The 23,954-nt window shown below is 35.6% G+C and overlaps 1 long non-coding RNA gene across 1 annotated transcript; it reads right to left on the bottom strand.

The window, feature by feature from the left end:
* Nucleotides 1-4,472: 4,472 nt before the first annotated feature.
* Nucleotides 4,473-16,464, bottom strand: LOC117064485. The gene is made up of 3 exons (XR_004429489.1): nucleotides 16,146-16,464; nucleotides 12,788-12,794; nucleotides 4,473-4,486 (listed from the first exon to the last, which is right to left on the bottom strand). It is a non-coding gene; the product is annotated as an uncharacterized LOC117064485 (long non-coding RNA).
* Between the last annotated feature and the right edge of the window lie 7,490 nt (nucleotides 16,465-23,954).

Here is a 23,954-nt window from a genome sequence, read left to right as displayed (position 1 = left end):
ACAGTGTTTAATAGATCTACAGGAGTATACAGTAATGTCTGAGGCCTTCGCATTCATTTTCTCCTCACTCACTGACTTGCCCAGAATAACTTGGTTTTGCAAGCTCCACTCGTGATAAGTGCCCTATTAAGGTGTAGCATTTTAAATCTTTTTACTATATTTTCACGGTACCTTTTCTGTGTTTAGATACACAAATACTTACCATTGTATTACAATTACCTATAGTGCTCTCTACAGGAACATGTTATACAGTTATGTACCTAGGAGCAACATAGGCTCAACCACCTAGGTTTATGTAAGTACACTGTATGATGTTCCCACAAGGATGAAATTGTCTAACAATGCATTTTTCAGATCATATGTAATATATAATTGTATATAGAAACCTTAATTTTTTAAAAAATACAATTTACCACAATATAATGAATGCATACCTTCAGGGATTAGAATCACTCTTTAAGTGAAAAAAATGAATTCATTCCACAACTGTTTTAATACCTACTATGTGCCTATTCCTCTGCTAGGCACTGGGATAATTGCAAAATTAAAATGAAATCCAATGAAAAAATTCAGTCTGGTTAACTTAAATGTGCATTCATAATATTTGGCCACTGTATCAGTGATGTCTAGACTTCTATGCTTTGCATATTTATAGTACTGTTCTGAGAATTATACTCTTCTCTCATTGTGCCATCAAACCTTAGAAAATGAGAATGTTCTGGCAATAATACTTGAATGCTTAAACTGGGAAATTTAATTATAATGCCTTTTTGTACTTTAAGGAGCTGATGCAACAGAAAAAAATACTATTTACTATATATTCATTTATGCTCTACAAAGAAAGTGGTAACTAACAATGGAAGGCTCTCTCTCCTTCTGTTTCCCTCCTTTCCATTTCTTCCCCATCAGTTAAGAACTTGGAATGCAAGTTCAGAATTATGATCTGGAGAATGTTGGGAAGAAAAGATTGGGGTGTCACAGTGCAGTATGAGAGTGAGAGTTACAGCAAGAAAGAAAAAAGAAGGAAATGGAGAGAGAAATTGGAATAACGAAGAGTTACAGACTGAATTGTGCCCCTCCATCCTAATTTATATGTTGAAGTCCTAACCTTTTATGTGACTATATTTGGAAATAGGGCCTTTAAGGGGGTAAATAAGGTTAAATGAGCTCACAAAGGTGGACCCTTAACCCAATAGGACATCAAACAAATTGGAAAAAAGAAGAGACAACAGAGAGCTCTGTCTCTGCATATGTACAGAGGAAAGGCCTTTTGATGACACAGTGAAAAGGCACCTGTTTGCTAGTCAGGAAGAAAAGATTCACCAGAAACTAACCAGGCTGGCAGTTCATTCTTGGCTTCTGGTTTGAAGAACTATGAGAAAGTAAATTTCTGTTGTTTAAGCCACTAGTCTGTAGTATCTTTTATGGAAGCCTTTGATGACTAATAGAGGGAAGGCTAGGTGTAGATGGATGAATGAAAAAATCAGTGCTGCAGGGTGATGTGAGGTTCAACATGACTGTTCTGAAAGGTGGCTTTTTGTGTGATGCACTGTGAGATTCCTCCTTTCAACTCCCACATCTTCAGTAGAACCTGCTATACTTACATATGTTCATCACTTACTCTTAATTTTGTTCCTGGCAATAAAATTTACCATTTTATTTTATTTGATACAGCATAGACAAAGAGGAGGTTGTGGCCATCTGATGCCCATGAGAATACAAGACTGGGGGTGAAGGGCCAGCTTTTTCAGAAATTTGAGGAATAGATTTAGACTTCTAGAGAGCATAAAATCTAAACTTTTAGGTAAAGTTATCTAGCCCAAGAGATATCTCTGCTAAAATAGGAGATGAATGTTATTAGGAACCTCTGAAGTCATCTCTATCTTTCAATTTAAAGGTGAAGGAATTGGGGCCTTTTGAGGTGAGGACTAAGGCATTCTTGCACTATATTCTTGTCCAGATGGCAAGGGGAACAGGTTTTAGGACTCAAAATTTGTGCTCTTTAAATTCCTTTGTTAACTATAATAATATTTTTCACTTGCTTTGGACCATATAATAATTTTTTTAAACCCTAGCCCTGTTCCATCTCTTTTTTGAGATAGGATCTGGCTCTGTTGCTCAGGCTAGAGTGCAATGGTCTGATTATGGCTCACTGCAGCCTCAACTCCCTGTGCTCAAGCAATTCTCCCATTTCTCAGCCTCTTGAGTAGCTGGCACTACAGGTATAAGCCAACACACCTGGCTAATTTGTGTATTTTCTGTAGAGATGGAGTTTTCCCATGTTACCCAGGCTATTCTTGAACTCCTGGGCTCAAGCAATCTGCCCACCTGGTCTCTCAGAGTATTACAGGCATGAGTTATAACACCCAGCCTGTTCCTTCTCTTTAAGCTACCCCGTCTTATTGAGTCATAATTTGCTTTGGGAATTCATATAATAATTATACCCAGCTTTGTTCTGAAAAACAAATAACTGATGAGAAAGTGCCTTCCACACTGTAAAGTTCTATAAAATATAGAGTGTTATTACCTATTACTTGACTGTGTAACAAATTAATAGATCTTTTTTTCACCAGATGAGAAAAAATAGATTTTATTTTAAATTTAGACACTGCTCAGGCTACTCCTAACTAGTACTCACATTATTGCCGATCATTGTCAAAACACACATATGCATTCCTCAGCCAACTGCTGAGGCAGGAAACTGAAAGGATACTGATTTTGTAGTTAACAGGCCAAAGTTAAAATTCTGGTTACTCCATTAAGTAGTTACTTATCCTGGAAGAAATTCCTGAATGTCTCCATACCTCAGCTTCCCCCAGTGAAATGGGACTGATGTCTTTTTCTAGGGGTTGCTGTGGTGGAAAAGGAGATTAAAACAGGTAAAGTGTGGTTTCACAGATACCATGTATAGAAATGCATATTTGTTCAATGCTTGTAAACATGATTCATGAATGAAACACGAATGGCAGACCATTGACATCACAGAACTGATGAGAAGAAAGGAGAGGACTTATATAGCAAACATTAATGCCTTTCTGTCTTCTTTAAACCCAAGCTTAGGTAGATTTTAATTCTGTGAAGTGAAAGCTCTTTTTTTTTTTTTTTTTTTTACATTCACAATTAAATTAAGACTTGAGTTCCTTTATGTTATTTAAAAAATAACAGATATGAGATAAATGAGGTAGGGTAATATATACAAATATATATTACTCTATACACACACACACACACACACACACACATACACACACACAATACATATTTATTTTGTCAAATGGGTTTCCAGTCAGCCCCTAAAGCTGTTTACTTCAGGAAAGAACTGGCTTACAATTGATCTGATTTTCTGTCAGGGGGATCGTGTTAATGTTAACACAGCTCCACAGGGTCTGGCACATGAAAGTGTGGCCTCGAAGGGTAAAGGCAGTTACTGAAAGGAAAAGAATAGAAGGGCTTTTAAACTCTCCAGTTTCTAGTACATGTGAGATCATATTGGATGTGGTACAGACATTGCTTTGCCCTGAACAGTGGGGTAATTCAAAGACTCATATTTTTGCATCACAAGTACCAAAGAAAATATTTACATTTTAATCTATTGCATTTTTAAGCTTTTTAGTGGACATTTAGAATATGGCAATTATGTCTCAGCTTGAGTTCATATAAAGACAAAAAATGTTAAAGGTAAACATTTATTTCAATAAATGTTTTTATTTCATCAGAGATTTAAACAAGAATATCCACAAGTGAGTGGAAAGGTAAACCAACTTTAAAACTGAAATAGTAAGAAAACAGAATTATAACAAAAGTGTTTTGTTTCATATATTAATTGATGCTTAGAGCAATTTACTGCTTGACAAGCTTTTAGATATGTAGAAATTCCCTTCCCTGTATGCTATTCAGCATTTGATAAGAATTCTGACACTTTGGACATAGTTTTTAATTGAGTATGATAAAGAGATTTTAAAGTACCCTAAATGTTTTGACTGAAAATAAATATTAAATTTTTCAGTATACATATAAGATTGGAATGACTTGATTGGAATGACTTTAAGACACAAAAGGTCTGTAGTAATCTAACTAAAATTATGTAATTTTTTTAACTTTTATTTTAGGTTCAGGGGTACACATACAGATACGTTACATAGGTAAACTAGTGTCACAGAAATTTAATGTAGAGATTATTTCATTATTTCATTTTATCAGTATGACAATGAAAATGCTACTTTATCCACTGAAGTACCAGTGTGGAAAATAATATTGCTATATTTATTCCAAAGGGATTTTGAATTAAAAGCCAAAGCAAGAAAACTCAAATGTGTTATTTACCGACTTAATATTAGGAAAACACATCTTGTATCCCCATTATAACTCTAGCTGTTAGCCAAGAAATTAATTAAAAACACTTTAATAAAGTGTTAAATATGCTACTGTTTGGGATACCCCCAAATTTTTTAAAAATCAAAGACCAATAAAGTAAAATGAGGAATCTCTTGAGGCCAAATATATTCTAAGAAATAGCAAAGCCACAGTTAGGACTCATAATAATAAATGGTTCTCAATTTTATCTAGCCCCCAAATCCCGAGATCTCCCTTGTTACTCCAATGCACACAATATTCCAATGATGCACTAACTAACTAACTAAATCCATCCATCAATCAATCTAGGCTAGACTAGGTAACTGTATGTAGAAATAGACATAATTGTAATATTGTCCCTGAAGGGAATGTTAATTCCTTCTATTAAAGTTATTACAAGATTGGCCAAGTCTAGGCTTTCAGGACAAAAGGGAATTCTTCATTCCATAATATAAACTATGAAGGGTACAATGTGCTGTTCAATTGAAGCTTTTTATCCTGGAAAAAATAAATGGAATCTTATTACTGAAAGTGTTATTTAAGCTAACAGCAATATGTTGGTAGAGGTTCAGGAAAGAAGACCATCTGACCTGAAATTTTAATTGATCTTTGGCTAGTCACCATGGTGGCTATGTATTGCTTTTAATTTACCTAGGACCAGTGAATGACTCAAACACAATCAAATGGATTCTCTCTCAAGGGCTGAGGAATACAGAGACCAGAGAGTGGAAAAATGGCTTTCATTTGTTTCTTCATTTCAGCTATAGATGAGTCCCTACTTCTGAGTCTTCAGGAGCTACCTGGTGCCTCGGTATCCCTTTGATATTCTGAATGACCCCATATTCTTACAGCAATTTTCCTTTTGGCCAAGAGTAGATTTTTGTTTTGTTTTGTTTTTTGCTAGGAACTAAAGAGCCATAAACACCAAGAGTCAACAATGTCATTCACCTAATTCTTCTCAATCCTTTATCCTCCCAGGCCAGCCATACATATAGGTAAGTTAAGGCACAGGCCAAGAGCTAATTTTGGCACAGAATAATCAAATATCACCCAGTTTCTAGTACATATAAGATCATATGGCATATGATACAGACATTGTTTCATCCTATTATATACTGAGTGTTTATCATGTGTCAGGCACTATGATGAGGACTGGACATGAATTATCTAATTTAGTTCTTATAACAAACGCATAGGGTCGTTTCTATTATAGTGACCATTTTACATTTGTAGAAATTGATCAATTTCTAGTCTCACAGGTATCAAGTGGCAGATCTAGATGATATAACCACCCCAAAGAGGCACTAAAATATATATATATATATATATATATAATCAATGTGGCAAGACATATGGATAAATTTCCCTTCAGAGTTTTCTCCTCTACTGTTAGTAGGATAAATGTTTATCCCCCATTCTTGCCATTTATTTCCATGAAGATGGATTCTTCTCTGCCCCTCAATTTGTTACCTGGCTGGTTAATGACAACACTTGGTCTAGATTTCTCAACTGAATGGATCTAATTCATCAAACATCTGCCTTGAGTGATGTTTTACTGCCTTTTACTCCTTAATTTGTTCTTGAGTAATCATCTATTCTAAAGAACAGATTTACCAGAAAAAAAAAAAAAAAAAAAAAAAAAAACAAGTAGTAAATTCCTTTTGGTATTTATTCTAAGTATATAGTTCATTCCACATTTTATGAACAATCAAGACGTTTTTTGATGATCTGATCTACAGACACACCAGTATTATTTTTTAGTTAGTTCTGAATATAGGTGAGAGAGAAATACAATTTGATGCATCACTTCAAGATCGTACATTTTTATCATCTTCCAGTATCCCATTCTTTACATAAGTTAGAAGATTTTACTATTTAATATTAACTGTGATGAGAAGAATAAGATTTTAGTATTTAATATTAATTGTGATGAGAAGAATGGCAGGTAAAAAAGCAATTCTCACACTCCTCAGCTTTACAGAGAAGATACCATTGGATCCACTGCCATTCTCAGCATTCAGGTTTCCAAAATTATAAATGATCGACTTGCCAATTTTTTACATAGGAAAAAAAAAAAAAAGCAGAAATCATATGAGAAGATTATATGTTTAAATATCCCTAAAAAGAGCAGAAATCATATAGGAGGATTATGTGTTTAAATATCCATGAAGTTGACAGAAATGAGAGTGACTATCTTTTTTTTCCTTGACAGTCCATGCATATGTTAAATAATTCTGATATCTAAGTCTCATGTGAACATGCAATATTAAATAGTGAGAAAAAGTAAGCCCACATCAGGATAATTTAGGAGCTCACTGGGGAATGGTCCAAGGAAAAAATCTTAGTCATTGAAGGATACATTGAAAGATTCTTCCAAGTCATTAGAAAAGAAAAAAAAAAAAAAAAAGAACGGAAGAAATTTTCAACCTACACAATTTATTATAAGGCACTGCTCCTGTAGCCTATAAACTGTACTCAACTGCTCCAAGGTAGACTGTGCTTAGTTCCTAGAAACAGAGAAATCTATAGATTTCTGAGCCAGGCCAATTGCATGCACTAGAAATGGTTTGCAGTTTAGTTTTCTCAAAGACTACAATTATGAGAAGTGGTTTCAAATATTGAATGGAGCACTCTCAATTTTACAGTTAGAAAGTTGTTGGTAGTATTCTTCACTTCCTTTTCGAAAACAGGAAAGGGATCACCTAAAACTAGCATCAGCTGAATGATATTTCCCGAAGTGCTAGAGAGGATCCAGGTCACCTTCTGGAGTTGAAATGACTTTTCCTTTCCCCTATGTTCTGATGAACTACATGAGTCTAGATCACCAAATAAAGAATATAAATTACTAAGGGATGTCAGGACAGTATCAGGACAAGTTGACATATTTTTTCTTTTTGTTTTAAGTATTGTTCAAAACAGCTTTCATTCTAGCCAACTAATTCCTAACTGTATAATATGTCAAGGGACCCACATAAGCTACTCATTGAAAACATCTTCTTTTGACTTTCGTGTACAATGGTAGACTAACTTGGGAATTAGTAAATTAAAATCAGACTCCTATAAATGCAATGGTGTGAGTCACTGTCCTGGGGAAATACCTGTGGTCATGTCAATCTATCAGAAAGACTAGTATCACCTAATGCATCACCATGTTAGGGGCAGTATATGGAGACTTTTTCCATAAGTATAACTTCTTAGACACTCTCTTCTGACTATCTGAATTTTATTGGTACGATATGTCCAAAAATCTAGTGACACTAATAACAGAATGGTTTATTATACAGGATACATTGTTCAACATACTTTCCTTAGAATTCTCACCCCGACTTGCCAGTTAAGGAATATATTGTTTTAATTTTTCCATTGGTAAAATGGGAATGCAATATTTACTAAATACATTGAATGAAAGCATTTGTATCCAATACTCAATAAACTATAACTAGAATTATATCACTATTTGCAATATCAGGAAGATGAGTTTTAGAAAGCTTATATAAGGCTTCTGAGTTTTCAGTAGAACTGCAGAGATTTTATCCTTATGAAAGATTAAGGTATGTGTCTCCTGTGTGTCCTAAGCACAAGATTAAATAAATTGTATTTCTTCATCACAGTTCCATTAAAACTAATGTTTTAGAAGTACATTTATTACCATAGAAAGATGTTTCTAATTTGCTGTTAAATGAGAAATTAGGTAATATAAAATATATTTTATTAATAAAAATTAGCTTCTTTTTCCTCTTTCCTCTTAACTTTCTCATATAAATTTTGCCATTCCAGCATTTAAAGTGTACTTTGAATGACATTAATTTTATCATATTTATAATTAATCTTTTTAAATAATCGTGTTTTATATTTTATTATTGCTCCTTAAAATCCTTATTCTAAATAAAAAGGAATGATAAAATCATGCAAATTCATGCAAAAATATCTAAAATAGAAAGTCACCCATCATCCAATGTTAGCTACTGTCAAAAAGAAAAATTTGGCATTTTATCACAGAAATAAAACATGTCAAAGTAAATTAAAACTCAATAGAAAATAGAAATAGGATTCACTCCTTTTTCTTACCAAATATAGATCTCAACCATAAGTCTTTGCAGTGTTCAATGAATTAATACTCCACGTGTTTCTTCTAGAGCTTATAAATTCCAAAACAAAACCCTATGTTTTCCATAATGGCACAATAATATTATAATATAATTATATTCATCTCAATATAAAAAAACTATTAAATACTTCATACTTTCCAGTAGCATAAAATCATATTGCAGTTTCTCTTGATTGACTGATAAGAAGTTGGTCTCACAGAAAAGAAGCTCAAACACATTAAAGATGATTTCGTTCTTTAAAACAAATTTTGTCTCTCTTTTTTTAACGATAGGAGAGTGTACGCTCTGGAGACCAAAATACAATCACGATTTAGAAACAATAAGAGGATTTGGGCCGGGCGCGGTGGCTCACGCCTGTAATCCCAGCACTTTGGGAGTCCCAGGCGGGCACATGATGAGGTCAGGGGATCCAGACCATCCTGGCTTACACGGTGAAACCCTGTCTCTACTAAAAATACAAAAACATTAGCCGGGCCTAGTGGCAGGTGCTTGTAGTCCCAGCTACTCTGGAGGCTGAGGCGGGAGAATGGCGTGAACCCGGGAGGCAGAGCTTGCAGTGAGCCAAGATCACACCACAGCACCCTGTAGCCTAGGCGATAGAGCAAGACTACGTCTCAAAAAAAAAGAAAAGAAAAGAAAAAGAAAAAGACAAGAAATAATATGAGGATTTTAGGAAACCACGTTAAAACAGGATATTTTCTATTAATTGAATAGTTTCATGATACTGATAAATACTTATATAATGGAAGGCCAAATTAAAAATACATCAGTAAAAGGCTAAACTTGGTAATTAGCTATTTTCTATATATTTGTGGATGATAAAAAGCTTCTCTATTTACCTTTATTAAATGGACTCTAAGCCTTAGTGTCAAATTGCCATAGCCTTGTCCCAGCGTCATCACTCATGCCTGTAATCCTAGCACTTCGGGAAGCTGAGGTGAGAAGATTGCTTGAGGCCAGTTGGTGGAGACCAACCTGAACAACGAAGCCAGACTCTGTCACTGAAAATAAAATGAAACGCAGAAAACAACAACAACAACAACAAAAATGATCACAGAGGTAAATAATATTTAAAAATATATAAAATAATAAAATAGGCCGGGCGCGGTGGCTCAAGCCTGTAATCCCAGCACTTTGGGAGGCCGAGAGGGGCGGATGACGAGGTCAGGAGATCGAGACTAGCCTGGCTAACACGGTGAAACCCCGTCTCTACTAAAAAATACAAAAAACTAGCTGGGCGAGGTAGCGGGCGCCTGTAGTCCCAGCTACTTGGGAGGCTGAGGCAGGAGAATGGCATAAACCCGGGAGGCGGAGCTTGCAGTGAGCTGAGATCCGGCCACTGCACTCCAGCCTGGGCGACAGAGCGAGACTCCATCTCAAAATAATAATAATAATAATAATAATAATAAAATAAAATAGTTGTAGCCTTAGCTGGCTAAAGTTGCTGGCTTCTACAACATTGATAAAAATGACATTTTAAAACTTTTTTGTCATTCAATAGCAGAAAACACATGATTGTTATTTTAATAGTTAATATTTTGGGCGTGATATTTGTGTTTGCAGGAGAACAAGGCTCCAGATAGCCTTGGACAGCCCAACTCTTCCCTTTCTTGCTTTTTTAGGCAGAATATACCGAGGTTGCAACATCCTAAAATAATGAAGAAATATCTAAAACAATCTAGACTATGTCTTTATTCCTCCTAGAATGTAGATATTCTGCAATGCTTGAGTTCGGTGAGCCAGGTGGAGCTCAAGAGATATAAACCCAGGGCAGATTGCTTTCAAGGTGTCTCAGCTGCAGTACAACATGGGCACATGCACACGAGACTGTCTGCCCTGGGCAATCTCCAGAGCCTTGGGAGAAGAGCTTGCCACAGGTGCCTGGCTTCAATTTATCCTTGCAGCCTATCTGAAAGTAATAAGGTAATACATCTGCTTTGCTTGACTTGTTACGCAAGAGTTCTATCTCACCAGACTCACTCAATTGCTATAGCACTTTTGCAGTATTCATTCAAATAATATTCTTACTGAATGCAGAAGTACAATATCAAAGATTCAGAAATATTAACATGGCAGCAAGAGAAGGAAAAATAGATTTTTATGGTTATTATTACCAGCATTAAAATTTTCTCATAATAGACATTTACTTCTTTAAACATGGATCTCACACTTTTTCACCTGATTCTTTTTTTCTGTGGTTTTACTACCACAGAATTAAATGAGTAGAAAACCAGAATTTAACATAATGAATGCTCTGGAAATGTTTCTACATAATCTGAAAAGAAATCCTAAGTAGAATAAATGTGATTTTTTATACCTATTATCTCACTGAAATATTCACATCTCAAAATAGTTGCTGTAAAATGCCTTCATTGGTATGAAAATAAAATGTGCCCCCTATTCCCTGTGAATAATTGCAAAATAAGCTAATAATGAAATTGTATGAAACTGTTGTTTCAGGGAGAAGATTCTGATTCCTCACATTCTTTTTTTTTTTTTTTTTTTTTTATACTTTAAGTTCTAGGGTACATGTGCATAACGTGCAGGTTTGTTACATATGTATACTTGTGCCATGTTGGTGTGCTGCACCCATCAACTCGTCAGCACCCATCAATTCATCATTTATATCAGGTATAACTCCCAATGCAATCCCTCCCCCCTCCCCTCTCCCCATGATAGGGCCCGATGTGTGATGTTCCCCTTCCCGAGTCCAAGTGATCTCATTGTTCAGTTCCCACCTATGAGTGAGAACATGCGGTGTTTGGTTTTCTCTTCTTGTGATAGTTTGCTAAGAATGATGGTTTCCAGCTGCATCCACGTCCCTACAAAGGACGCAAACTCATCCTTTTTTATGGCTGCATAGTATTCCATGGTGTATATGTGCCACATTTTCTTAATCCAGTCTGTCACAGATGGACATTTGGGTTGATTCCTGGCACAAGACAGGGATGCCCTCTCTCACCACTCCTATTCAACATAGTGTTGGAAGTTCTGGCTAGGGCAATCAGGCAAGAGAAAGAAATCAAGGGTATTCAGTTAGGGAAAGAAGAAGTCAAATTGTCCCTGTTTGCAGATGATATGATTGTATATTTAGAAAACCCCATTGTCTCAACCCAAAATCTCCTGAAGCTGATAAGCAACTTCAGCAAAGTCTCAGGATACAAAATCAATGTGCAGAAATCACAAGCATTTTTATACACCAGTAACAGACAAACAGAGAGCCAAATCAGGAATGAACTTCCATTCACAATTGCTTCAAAGAGAATAAAATACCTAGGAATCCAACTTACAAGGGATGTGAAGGACCTCTTCAAGGAGAACTACAAACCACTGCTCAGTGAAATCAAAGAGGACACAAACAAATGGAAGAACATACCATGCTCATGGATAGGAAGAATCAATATCGTGAAAATGGCCATACTGCCCAAGGTGATTTATAGATTCAATGCCATCCCCATCAAGCTACCAATGTGTTTCTTCACAGAATTGGAAAAAACTGCTTTAAATTTCATATGGAACCAAAAAACAGCCCGCATTGCCAAGATAATCCTAAGTCAAAAGGTCAAAGCTGGAGGCGTCACACTACCTGACTTCAAACTATACTACAAGGCTACAGTAACCAAAACAGCATGATACTGGTACCAAAACAGAGCTATAGACCAATGGAACAGAACAGAGTCCTCAGAAATAATACCACACCTCTACAGCCATCTGATCTTTGACAAATCTGAGAGAAACAAGAAATGGGGAAAGGATTCCCTATTTAATAAATGGTGCTGGGAAAATAGGCTAGCCATAAGTAGAAAGCTGAAACTGGATCCTTTCCTTACCCCTTATACGAAGATTAATTCAAGATGGATTAGAGACTTAAATGTTAGACCTAATACCATAAAAACCCTAGAAGAAAATCTAGGTAGTACCATTCAGGACATAGGCATGGGCAAGGACTTCATGTCTAAAACACCAAAAGCAACGGCAGCAAAAGCAAAAATTGACAAATGGGATCTAATTAAACTAAGGAGCTTCTGCACAGCAAAAGAAACTACCATCAGAATGAACATTCTTTTGTAAGTAGGTTTTATTAAGGGAGGTTTTTGCTATCATTCTCTTCTATTTTTAAGAGTTGGAGAAAAACTGTTACTGCTTAAGGTGACCAATGAAGTCTGTTTGGGTCGTGTAAGAAATGTGATCCTGCGGTTCTAAGAACAACAATAGAAGCAGAGAATGAATGTCCTTTGGAAACAAGATCCATTGTTTTGCCAATGGAGATTAAACTAACTTGGTGTAAAGGTAAGAATTGTTCTTTAAAAACAAACAACAACAACAAAAAACCTCTCCTTAAATACATACATGGGCTATTCAGAAGTTTTTTCCTCTAAGAAATCATTCAATTTTTCACTCAACCCACTTATTAGATGTTAAGCTCTGTGCTAAATACAGAAAATGTAAATATAACTAAGACCTGGTCACCATCTTTGTAGAATCTCATAAAGGTAGGAGAGGCAGACAGCTAAGTGAATGTTGGGTAGTACATTTTGATAAGTGACAGAAAAAAAAAGGCAAGGAAAATGTACAAAAGAGAAGCAATGGACTGAGAGATACCCTTTTTTCAGGTGAAGGTTCAGTCAAATCTGTTCAAAAAAGCAACAGAACTTATTTTGCAGGATAAATTGGATTTTGCCTAGCTCATATGTATGGAAATATTATAATAAACCAAGTAGATAAGAACATGCACAAAAACGACATATAAAACACCAGAGAACCTTTGGTACTCCAGTATGGATGGAACACAACACAGTGTGGTAGACTCACTTTAAGGTCTCTCCCTCCCATGATCTCTACCTGCTGGTCTTCATACCAGCATGTAATCCTCTCTCCTTGACTATGGGCAGGAACTGTGATTTGCTTTTAACCAATAGAATATGACTAAGGTGTTCTCCCCTGAACTCTAATCCCAGACATTCAACTGATTAGCTGGCAATTCCACATGGGAAATCAAGCCTAATTCCTACACTTAATAGTTCTACAGAGTATTACTTGGTTTGACAGCCTGCTGGGTAATTCATTATGCCAGTTGAGTCTCATGTGCTTCATCTCTTAAAGGGAGTAACAATAATACCCAGCTCATAGGAGTGTTTTAAGGATTAAGTGAGATGATACATGTGAAGCACTGGTAGTTGCATCTCACAAATTAGTTTCAATTAATGCAAAGATGCTATGGAAATATAATGATGTTGTCCCAAAAACACTTCCAACAAAATATGCCCAAACCTAAACTGTGTTCCTCCATATCTTCACTCATTCTATGGCTGCATTCTAAAATACTCTTCTTTTTTGCCCTGTCCGCTTCAGATGGAATATCATCTCTCAGTATTCAATGAATTAACCTCTCAACACTCATGGATTACTTGATTCTGAATCACTAGAGTTACTAATACAAATGTGCATTTCTGAACCCCACAAGCTTCGATAACCTGTGCTCTAGACTAAGGATTCAATGCTCAATTTTGTATGAAGGCATTTCAGACTTGCAGAGAGGCACCCCTCAACATAAACCTTGCAGAGACATGCTTTTTGATCAACACAAACCTTTAGGACAAAACAAGCCTTGCAGAGACACGCTTTTTGATGAAAAGATGACCCACCCTAACTTATTTTTTTTCTTTTTTCTTTTTTTCTTTATTTATTTTATTTATTTATTTTTTTTTTTGAGACGGAGTCTCGCTCGCTCTGTCGCCCAGGCTGGAGTGCAGCAGTACGATCTCAACTCACTTCAAGCTCCGCCTCCCGAGTAGCTGGGACTACAGGCACCCGCCACTGGGTCCAGCTAATTTTTTGTGTGTTTTTTAGTAGAGACGGGGTTTCACCATGTTAGCCAGGATGGTCTCGATCTTCTGACCTCGTGATCTGCCCGCCTTGGCCTCCCAAAATGCTGGGACTACAGGCGTGAGCCACGGCGCCCGGCCCTTATTTTTTTTATTATTATTTTTTTTTAATTTACACCAAAAAGTACTATCACCAGAGTAAGAAGGCCACACACAGAATGGGAGGAAACATTTGCAAATCATATATCTGATAAAGAACTAACTTTCAGAATATATAGAAAATGTCTAAAATTCAACAACACAAACAAAACAATCCAATTCAAAAATGGGCAAAGGAGTTGAAAAGACATTTCTCCAATGATGATATATAAATGACCAATAAGCACATGAAAAGATACACAATGTCACCAATCAATAGGGAAATGCAAATCAAAACTACCATGAGATAGCACCCGACTATGATTAAAAAAATACAGAAAACAAGTGTTAATAAGGATATGAAGATATAAGAACTCTTGTTTACTGTGAGTGGGAATATAAAATGGTACAATCATTGTGGAAAAATAATGTCAGTTCTTCAATAAAGTAAAAGAAATAGTATTACCATATGATCCAGCAAGTTCACTTCTAGATATACCATATACCCCCCAAAATTAAAAGAAGATTCTCAAAAACGTATTTGTACACCTATGTTCATGGCATCATTATTCATAATAACAAAAACATGGGAGCAACACGAACATCAATTGCATCAGCAGATAAATGGATAAGCAAAATGTTGCATATACTTATAACAGAATATTATTAAGCCTTAAAAAGGAAGAAAATTCTGGCATATGCTACAACATAGATGGAACTTGATGACATTATGCTAAGCAAAGTAAGTCAGTCACAAAAAGAAAACATTATGATTCCACAGATATGAATTATTTAGAGTAGCCAAAATCTTAGAGACAGAAAATAGAACTGTTATTTCCAGGGGCTGGATGAAGCAAGTAATGGAGAGTTATTGTTTAATGGTTATAGAGTTTCAGTTTTATGAGATGAAAAGAGTTTTGGAGATGGACAGTGGTGATAGTTGTACAACATTATAAATGTATTTAAAACTACTGGAGGAAAAAAAACGAAATATGGCCAAGGTGATGGATTGTCTCTATTTTGAATCCACTCTATTACATAAGACTACATTTTTTCTCGCAGACATGCTAGACTTTTTCTACTGACTTAAGTAAGAAGCCATTTTACAAAAGCCCACATTTGCAAAGCATCATGGGAGGCATCTAAGAGTTGCAGAATTTCTCCAGCCAACACTAGAGGGAAGCTAGAATCCTTCAGTCCTGCAAATAAATTCTGCCAACAGCTTGAGTGACTTTGAAAGTGGATCCCTTCCCTGTGTAATTTTAAAATGAGAACCTATCTCTGGCCAATACCTTGATTACAGCTTTATGAGATCCTGAGGAGAGGTTGTAACTACTCCAGGTCAGGCTCCTGACTCACAGAAACTGAAATTTAAAATTTCTCTTATTTTTCAACTGCTACATTTGTGGCAATTTGTTATGCCACAATTGATAACGAATAAATGGTTAGGAGGAAGTAGAGAGAAAGACAAGGATATAAAGCATAGAGAGCCTTACGTGCCATGCTAATGATGGATTGGACAGTGTTTTAGTAGAATCAGTAATACCAGATAAGGTCCTATTGCACAGCCTAGTAAAGAAAGGCTAACGCCTGAAGAGACATACCTTTCTGAATGATGGTTGGGGAAGAAAAGGGAAGACTTTAAATATATTGCCCCCACACATACAGAATACCTATTTATACTAAAAACATAGAATAATTAAACAATCATTCATTTAACCTATGATATGGCTTGGCTGATGTCCCCACCCAAATCTCATCCTGAATTATACTCCCATAATTCCCACACATTGTAGGAGAGGGACGCAGTAGGAGATAATTTGAATCGTGGGGGCGGTTTCCCCCATACTGTTCTTATGGTAGTGAATAAGTCTCATGAGATCTAATGGTTTTATCGGGGTTTCCACTTTTGCGTCTTCCTCATTTCATCTTGCTGCCAACATGTAAGAAGTGCAGGTGGGGTGCTGTGGCTCACGCCTGTAATCCCAGCACTTTGGGAGGCCGAGAGGGACAGATCACTAGGTAAGGTGATAGAGACCATCCTGGCCAACATTCTCTACCAAAAATACAAAAATTGGCTGGGCGTGGTGGTGGGCACCTGTAATCCTAGCTACTTGGGAGGCTGAGGCAGGAGAATCACTTGAACCCGGGAGGGGGAGGTTTCAGCCCAGATCTCGCCACTGCTACTCCAGCCTGGTGACAGAGTGAGACTCTGTCTCAAAGAAAAAATAAATAAAGAAAGAAGAAGAAGTGCCTTTCACCTCCCACCATGATTCTAAGACCTCCCCAGCCACGTGGAACTGTAAGTCTAATTAAACTTCTTTTTCTTCCCAGTCTCAGGTATGTCTTTATCAGCAACATGAAAACGGACTAATACAAGCTGTGTTCGTTAAATGTTTACTACATTATAAATACTATATTTTTAACTACCTGGAAGTGGTAAGGAAAATGACTAATACCTTTTTTTAAAAAACACGTTTATGGCTGGGCACGGTGGCTCACGCCTGTAATCCCAGCACTTTGGGAGGCCGAGTTGGGTGGGTCACGAGGTCAGGAGATCGAGACCATCCTGGCTAACACGGTGAAACCCCCTCTCTACTAAAAATACAAAAAATTAGCCAGGCGTGGTAGTGGGCACCTGTAGTCCCAGCTAGTTGGGAGGCTGAGGCAGGAGAATGGCGTGAATCCGGGAGGCGGAGCTTGCAGTGAGCGGAAATCCAGCCACTGCACTCCAGCCTGGGAGACAGCAAGACTCTGTCTTAAAAAAAAGAAAAAAAAAAAAAATGTTTATACAAGTCTGGATTTAATGAAAAATTTAGAAATTTCATCATGTGGTTGATCAAGTCGATTTTCTCTGGCACTGGCTCCAAGGGGCACAATGTGTGAATGTTTCTGGAATCCACTAGTTTTCATTAATAAATTACTATATTAATGGTATGAAAAGGACTCAATAAAAGAGATCAAGGAAATATTTTCACCCAGGAAGAGGGTAGATTCATTGTGCTAAACCCAGTGAAGAATTGCTATCTCAAAAATATAAGGGAAGCAACATTAATTAAAGAAGCTAAAAGGATATCAAGAGTGAAAAGAAAATTACAGCTTTAATTTTCTCCAGGGATGCTGTTTCCTCCTTTTAATTCTAGATTCCAGGTTAATTGATATGTGCTTAGACAACTTGCTTCCTTTCTTTTTTATGATAATTAAGTTTTTTGATTACATTTAGAAGATATGTATGTGTATATATATATCTTTGGTTTGTAGATTATCACCTCTTAGATATGAGCTTCCTGATTTTATTCACCACTGGTCAAGCAGAAGTAGTTACCGGATTTCAATAATAGTCCCAACCATTCAGGGGTCAGTTTCTTCGAATTTAGCAGATAGAAGCAAGCGGTAAAGAAATTTAAGAAAATAATTGTCCCAATATATAGACAATATAAAATGGGTTATTTTTTTCTTTGGTTTCACACAATTTTGGAGGCCAGGCTCATTTAATCATAAAGATTGCCACATTATCTAATATTAGAACAGGCTGCTTTGTTTTTGACAACCTAACTCGACAATATCAACTCTGTTTAATAAAGATATAAACGTATTTTTCATCTCCTTCCTGCACACTGATAATACAGATATTTACCAAGATTTTTTTTCAAAGTTTCTGATTCATGGTACATGTGTTACTATCGATTAGCCCTCTATTCTATGAGCTCCTTAAAACTATAAAATAAGTTTTTTGTGATAGCTAATCTTCAAAGATCCTCCCAATACTCCATGCCTTCCAGTGTTTGTGCCTTGAGTAGGCCCCTCTCCTGGGATCTGGCTGATGCAGTTGAAACCATCTCTATAAACTGTATAAAATTAACCAGAAAGAAGATGGGAAGCATATCACCACACCATTTACATCATTTGATTTATTGAATAAAAGAATTCAGCAAGTATATTTGAGTGGTAACGATATACCTAGCACTACAGTAGGTGCTGGGAATGGAACAGTAAACAAAGTTGACTTGGTCCTTAACCATTTAAAGCTTACAGATTAGTGGATGTGACCATCACTAGAGGATTCCAATTTTTTATCACAGACTTCTAAGCTTCTAAATCATTTTTTTCATGATGTCCCTAGACAAAATAAATACCTAACATTCTGTTTAGTAAGTGAAGTCCACACATCTTAGTAAATATTTTTGTTCTGACTACTAGTAATTGCATAAAAATAATACATAAATTTAAGGAAAAATGCTGCTACTTCATTCTTGAATAACCACAATAAATAATGAGACGTATGCAGCCATTGGGCATTGCACAAGTTCTCAAATGCTGGAATCATCCTGGATACCACTATCCTCATCTTTTATTCTACATTGATTTATATGTGATACTTTCTTTTTATTACAAGAACCACTGAAAACTCAGCTTTTCAAGGATATAATGACATCAAAGGGAATGCAGCACCATCTAATAACATACAAATGGAGAACTATTTTGTTCTTGTGGTTCATGTAGCTCCCACTGGTGGGTTATCATTGTTTTTCTTTCAAAAATTTAAAATATCCTGGTGCACCCCTGTGAGTTTACTGCAGTGTGCCAGTTCTTCTGCGTGGGCACTTTGGGAATCAAGGAAAAGATGAAGAGTATGTAATCACTAGCCTGGTTGAAATGGAGGAGTTGGATGATTGCGCGGATTTCTCCCATAGGGTAAGCACATGTCTGCTGCCAGATTAAAGTGTGACGCAAACTTGCTTCATCAAAATAACAACATGGCAAGGTTCATCAACTTTCCGAATTATTTGTGAGTAGGCAAAATCGTACCTATTTAATTCATAAAATCTAATGGTCAGTTACATCAAAGTAAAGTTTGTAATTAAAATGATTGATTATTCATGCCAGAGGCTATAAATGCAGGAGAAAAAGTTACCTAAAATACAGAAAGTATACATTTCTCCTCTGGATACAACATTTTATCTTTTAATATAGAAAAAAAAAATCTTCAGATTTCAGAGACTCAATAGGATTGGGGATATAAAAGTCCTGACTGACTTGATGGTTGTACCTAGAGAAAACAAGCTCCAACTCAGCACTTTTGTTACCCATTTATCATACAATATAGTGCACAATTTATGACATTTCTTATACCTGCTTGAAACAAATTAGTCTTTATTTTTCAAAAGTTAGTCAGGTTTTATATAAAATAAAATATCAGGCTTTTGTTATTATAGTAAAAAACAATTCAATGTACAAAAATTTCATGACGAGATGCTTTAGGTAATTTTATATTGCATCACTTAATAAAAAAGAGAACTTGAAAAAGAAGAAATTACTTCAGCTGTTTGTGAAATATCAAATTACCTTAGCGTGTATTTTAAGAGAGCTTGTTATATGTCAGGCTATTTACATGTATTCACAGCTAACAATAAAATGTTTGCTATTATTAGCCAATGAACTTTCCTAGTGTGGAAATTGCACACTGCCAACCCATGGGCCACCTTTACTTAGTAGTGATGTTCTTGGGTCTACACCATTGATATATTTTTTAAGGTAAAATTAGCATTTCAAATTGGGTTATTTCACAAGGAATTCTGGATTATCAGCTTTCCTTATATACTTTGGAAGATCTTGAAGACTTGGCCTTGAATGATTGAGCTGGGCTGTGTGAGACTGTGCCTTTAAGTGGAAAGTTCACTATGTAGTTTATCACATTCCCCATCACACGGTATTTTCTTACACCTGACTTATTTAACTTGTTCATAATTTATGCCTATCCCTGTAGGTATTTAAGTTTGTGAGTCCTACTGCAAAATAGAGAATTTATCCAGATGATGTCTAAATCCTCAGAATGATTACAGGATTGTGGTAAATATTTTTAACATATATATATATATATGTTCATATATATACTTAGTTTAACAATACATACCCATAAGTCAATATTTTTCCCACCTTTTTGGGAAAAGTACAAAAGGGAATGACAATATTTAATTTAGCTCTTCAATCCCAAGGAAGTTTTATAAACTCCATTTGCCATGGAAACTTCTTGGGTGGAAGATTTCTAGGAAAATGATTAATGAGAAGTAGTGATCATAGAAAAAAATTAATATAATACCTGGATTCGTTGTGTATATCCTAAGACAGCTAAAGGCAAATATTATTTTCCCAGGAAAACCGTTTTTAAATTACAGATTAAATAAAGTATATGAGGACGTAGAACTACAAATGAGTGAAAGAAAATAAAAATACTTCACCTCCTCCCTGCACAAACCTTACCAATCATTTTAACCATACAACATACTTTAATCCTTATATTTACTTTTTTTGCATTGTTATTCTAATTTAAAAAACAATTTGAAGTGAGTTGCAAAATAAAATACAATATGGAATAAGGTCATTAAAATGCAGAAAAACATAAGCACAAGGGCACAGGCATCTTAGTTGATTCAATTGTATTTGTGCACTGAATTTAGAACTGTATTTTGTTGCATCTACAACAAAAATGTATGTATATGTGTAGAGACTTGATAAACAATTCTGCCTATACTAGAATGTATGCAAATGTATCTAAACAAACAATTTCTTCATAAAATTTAAAGGTGGGTATACCATGTGATACGTTGATAGTGAGTTTTGACAATATGTTAAAAAATAATAACAAAAATAAAATAATGAAAGTTGAAACAAGTGTAACAGACAGAATTCTAAGATGGCCCCTATGATTCCCTCTCCCTGATGTATGTTCTCTGTATAATCCTCTCCACTTGACTGTAAGTATAATGGATTTTAATCTCATGATTAAGTTATTCTATAGGGCAAAGGTGAAAGGATTTTGCCGATGCCATTAAAAAACCAAGACTATTGACTTTGAGTTAATCAAAAGTTTATTCCAAGTGGGCCTGATCTAATCAGGTAAACCCTTAAAAGGGACTGGTCCCTTTGTAAAGGAAGAGAGTTGAGGCACCACCTCAGAGAATCTCGTGCTAGATTTGAGGAAGTACCATGTTGTGAGAGGCCCTGCAGAGAGGACTATGCAGTAAAGAATCTGCAAGACTTAAAGCATCAGCCCTGGCTGATGACCAGCAAGAAAAAGTGGACTTCAGTCCTACAACCATGATGAATTGAATTCTACCAACAACCAGAGGGCTTGAAAGAAGACTCAGAGCATCATATGAGCTTGCAGCCCAACCAACATCTTGTTTTCAGCCTGGTGTGACTCTGAGCTGAGGGCATAGCTAACCCATTTCTGGTTCTTGACCTATGGAACCTGTGACATAATAAAGAGCTGTTGTTGTTTAAGGCTATAAATGTGTGGTAAATTGTTATGCAGGAATAGAAAACAAATACAACAACATAGAGTTTATTTCTCTTTCATGTAAAAGTAGCCTAGAGGTGAGTAATCCAGGACTAATCTGTTGTCTGAGTCATCAGGATCCTTATCTTGCTGCTTCGCCATTCTTAGTATGTCACCTCATGGTATAAAATGGTGCCTCAAAATCAAGCCATCACATCTACTAGTAGACAGTAGGAAAAATGAGGGTAAAAAGTAGGCATTTTCCTCTGAGAAGTCTAGGAATCACAAAACACTTGTGATTTTATCTCTTTGGCCATTATTTAGCTACATGGCATGTGCAGTTGTGTAAAGTAATGATTTTGACAATCTGAAGAAACAGAAAATTAGCATGTGACTGGCGTATCTATCTCTTTTAAATGAAAGCTATCTTAAGAGAATAGATGCTAACAAATTTGTGGTTATTCTATTATTTTGAAAGAGGAATCCATATGCTTTACAAATTATATTATATATGAAGGTCAGACTTCATATCAAATCACAATTCCACAACTTAATATATGGCTTGAGAGTCAAGTAAGTTTGTTTTTGTAATCTGTAAAATTGAAGCAATTATTCCAATTTGTAGGCACTCTTAGATTAAGTGAAAATACATAGAGGTATAGGAGATGAAGGTGCCAGTTATGCAATGTTACAATACGGTGTGGTAGCTGTGTTCACTTACTAAGGAGTATGGGTCATCAGGTTGTCCTACTGAGTGAGGAATACTATTTTTCAGCACTTGGACAAATATATAGTTAAAACCACAGATTACTACAATATGTAACATGAATAGGAAAAAAAAACTAAAGATAAGTTGTTTTTAATCCACCACTTTGCCCATTATTTTCCTAATACTATAGGAAAATGAAATGGAATTCCAGTAGACTTGAGTATCAAAAGTATCACTACATAAATTAACAAAATAATCTATTTGATAAGGCCACTTAAGACAGCCAATTTAAATACTAAGATTTAAATTAAAGGCCACTTAAGACAGCCAATTTAACTCTTAAGAGTAATGAATTATGGTAAATGGATACTCTGTTGATTATCATTCTCATTTTCCATATGGATTGCTGAACCAATCATTTCAACTGTGACTTAAGGTTGGTTACTCTTGTTTGTATGTAGTTTTGTTAACACTGAGAAGGTCTAAATTTCCTGTTTGCTAGTGCTGGTAGATATTTGCCTGATTCCTTATTAGATAGAGTATATTTTGTTCACTGAGGTTAAAATGAAATTAGGGGGAGATCATTAAGACAGAGCTCCATTTTCTTTATGTGAAATATTTACATCAACTGTTTCATTTCTCAACAATCGTTTCTCTGATTTTAGCTGTAGTATCAGGAAATAGTCTTTAAAAATGTATTGATGGACTGAAAATTGTACCAGGTTTTGTGATGCAGATTTCAGATACTTCCTGTAAGTTGAATCAAATCTGACAAGAGGTTTACGAATGCTACAAATACATATGCCACCATATAAGTATTCATCATTCTCAATTAATTGCTCTATAAGATGAAATAATGTACAGCTAACAATCAGAATTAGAGCCACCTTATACTAAACTTGATTCTTTCTCACACAAAATATGAAATTAAATTATCTAATCTGGTGATTGATTTTAGAAGAAAGGTAATATGTTTTGAGGGGATTTACAGAGGACTACTTGATCACATATATTTTGAATTAATATGTGTGTGAATTGATAGTATTTCTGTTGAATAATATATATACACATATATAGTGCACATATATCTATATGTATATGTATTTATATATGTGTATGCATTATCTTATAGACATCTATATATGTACTTGTGTGCCACATATGCTTTAATTTCAAGAACAATAGCAATAGCAAATTCTTTTGCAATAAAAGCAAAGAGAAATTTTAGGAAATGTACATCTATTCTTGTTTCATTCAATTCTTTTTCTCAGTTTATGCTTATGTACAAGACATCTGGAAATTAAAGACCTATAGATAAAAGAAAGTAAACATTAAAAATAGTACAAATTCAGGCCAGGTGTAGTGGCTCATATCTGCCATTTTAGCACTTTGAGAGGCCAAGGTGGGTGGATGGCTTGAGCCTAGGAGTTTGAAACCAGCCTGGACAACATGGTGAAATCCCATCTCTACAAAAGATATAAAATTAGCCAGGTATTGTGGTGCACACCTGTAGTCCCAGCTACTAGGGAGGCTGAGGTGGG

Source organism: Trachypithecus francoisi, unplaced genomic scaffold (assembly GCF_009764315.1).
Source record: "Trachypithecus francoisi isolate TF-2019V2 unplaced genomic scaffold, Tfra_2.0 Lachesis_group2, whole genome shotgun sequence".
NCBI lineage: Eukaryota > Metazoa > Chordata > Mammalia > Primates > Cercopithecidae > Trachypithecus > Trachypithecus francoisi.
This window is presented reverse-complemented; position numbering and strand designations above follow the sequence as displayed.